Source organism: Hipposideros armiger, unplaced genomic scaffold (assembly GCF_001890085.2).
Source record: "Hipposideros armiger isolate ML-2016 unplaced genomic scaffold, ASM189008v1 scaffold_464, whole genome shotgun sequence".
Lineage (NCBI taxonomy): Eukaryota > Metazoa > Chordata > Mammalia > Chiroptera > Hipposideridae > Hipposideros > Hipposideros armiger.
The window spans coordinates 654,022-656,962 of NW_017731814.1; positions in this window are offsets into that span (position 1 = coordinate 654,022).

Sequence of the window (2,941 nt, forward strand, 5' to 3'; positions counted from 1 at the left end):
AGAGCTCACACTCTTGAGTGAGCTCTTAACCAACTGAGCCACTCGGCCGGCCCTTAGCTTTCTTTACATGGCCAGATTTACTTCAGTCAAGCTTTTGAGTGTTGCTCCAGAGGGCCCAGCCAGCTAAGCTATTGTAGAGAGGGCAGGGGTCAAGGTCTTCGCCTCTGATTCCCTCGCACTCTGCAGGCTCTGGGCATCACGGGGGATATGGCCAATGAAACAGTTGGCAGGAGATTCTTATCCTCAGGATTAGACGCGGGTGGTCCCCTGTGTCAGGTGGCAGGATCCAGTCATCGAGCAGGAATCCGATGGAGCTTGATCTGAGTTGGGATGTCCTCATACCTCTACTCAAAAAGATCTAAGATGATTTTGGAGAATAGTGTGAATGCATGCAGATAAATACATCAACAGGGTAGCCAGCAATTGTTAAAAAGCTTTCTCTGTATCCATAATTTGATTTTGAGTGATCACCCAGTGGCAAGAGGTGTGCAATTATTCAACAACAGATTTAAAGAGCTGTTAGCCATCATCTGTTCAACCATTTCTTTTGACAGACAGTAATAACAACCCAAATGTATTAAATACCTACTATATCTCAGGCATGGTAATAACTGCTTTACATACATCATTTTGTTTAATCTTCATAGTGATCTTGCAACTTAATTATTAAGCTCTTTTATAGATGAGAAAACTAAGGACTAGAGCAATTAAATGACTTACTCAAGAAGAAATAGCTCGTAAATGGTAGACCTGAGCTTAAACCCAGGTTCACCTGTTTTCTGAATCTTCCTTCCATTCTGCCTCCCAGATGAAGAAGAGACCAGGAGGGTAAGATACTTAGAGTAAGTGTGGGCTTAAACGCAGGTACATNAACTTAAAAGCTAGCATTTGCTTGGAGGGTGCAAACTCCACAGAGTAGATCTTCCCTAGAACCTTTACTAATATGAGCAGACCCCTCTTTTGTGTTTGCCTGGCCATTGTAAATGCCAAGCCTAAGTGGTGTGAGACACCCAAGAAACTATGTCTGCTGTGCTAGATCCATAGGTATTTCATAGACATCCCCTGTGTATGCAAGCTAATCAGATTCAGTGAGTTCCCCAGGTCCTCTGTGACCAATGACCTCTCCTATAAGGATTCCATTCCAATTATATCTTTCCCCAATTCTCTTTTATTTGTTTTTAGAGATAAGTTCATGGTGGTGGCATTTTCAGGACCAGACTGAATAACAATTTGAAGCCCATTATTCATTTTTTCAAACAGTGTGCTTCCTCCCTTGGTCCTCTTCTCTCTGTCAGTGTCCTAGGGCTCCCAAAGCTCTTTTGCTGTTTCTTTCTCATCTTCACCTCCAGTGGCTGTGCTGTCCCCTCATCCATTAGCTGCCTTACACAAGGTTTCCATTTACCCTATCAAACCTGGTCTGTCTTCTGTCCCATTCCCCTAGGGCCCTGCTATTTGCTAATGTGATGATATGTGACAATGTAATTGTGTTTGAACGAGACCAGCTCCCAAATAAAATGCTCCCTTAGCCCCATGCTCAGGACTCTTGCCTTCCTTAGCATTTTGTGGAAGTGGCTGTGGAAAAGAGATATGCAAATGTAGTTGCTTTGCAAATGTAAATAGAATGAACATACATATAAGCATAAATTTATGTTGTGCCAACCATTGTCCAAGAAAGGAAAGGGGGAAACAAAATGATTTCTTGTGAGGATGGGAGATGGAACTGGAACCCAGTGTCTGGATGGTGACATCTAATGAAAGTACCTACACAAGAAGAGTGAACAGGAGCAGAAGAATAAGAAACATGTGGGAAGGCTCACTGGACAAACCAGGAAGACTTGGGGTTATGGATATAATATGTACAGAGGCAAAAGCATGACTTTGGAATCAAAGAATAACAGATATGAAAATTTCAGCCTACCACAGAGNGACAATGCCTGGCTCTACAGGGGCCGTGTGTCCTGGGTTTTCCAAGGCTGTGAAACTGCTGTTGCCCCTCCCTGATGAACTCTGGTGAGAATCTTGTGCTTTGCCGTCTACAAGTGATCAGTAGCGTGTGTGCATGAGGGTGGAGGCAGCCCCAAGCTCTTCGCCCTGTGTTTCCACTAGAGGGACTTCTCTTTCCCAGGGGGATGCCATTGGCATTTAGGGTGGAATGCTCTTTGTCATATAGCAAGGTCCCTCACATTAGAGGATGTTTAGCCTCCCTCCCTCCTGCCCACTAAATGCCAGGCCCCCCCATCATGGTTTTAAATGCCCCTCCTCCATGAAATTTAGTAACAATTGAAAAAGATGCAAAACCACCGATAGAGGAACACTTTCCCCAAGCCTCCCTCTCTCCTCCCCAGGAGGAACAGCGATTTCTTTCATTAATGAACTCAGGTCAAGAAACTTTTCCTTCTCACTTTCAGACCTGCCTGCCTGCAGACTGCATCCTTTTCTGCTCTGCGCTGAGCGGGAACCTTCCCGAGAGGCCCGAGGCTGTCCCACCCACACAGCCTCCTCCTGGGTCGGTACGTCGTAGGGTTCAGGGATGAGGTGTTGGAAAACCGTTTGCGGGGAGGCCTTGTTTTCTGTGCACCTTATCAAAGATGAAGGTGATATTTTGATCTTCATGGACCTGTTTTCAAAATCTTCTTTTTTTAAATTCGAGAGGGGAAACAAGGAGTGTTGCTTCCTCAGCCTCAGTAAATATACACCTGATGTTGGCCAGCATCCCTTTCCACAGCTTCTGCCTGATCGGTTTCTTGTCACCTGGTTGATAGGGGCATGGCCACGGGCAGACCTGGCGATGGGAAGGAACAGCTCACCACCCTCATCCCAGTGGCCACTGAGGAGGGAGTCGTTCAAGGATACGTCAGGGCAGGTTCGTGTTGGGTACAAGTCATTCAGGCTGGGCTTGGCCTCTGCCCCGTGCAGACTTGGGGACCCTGCGTTCCCCCCC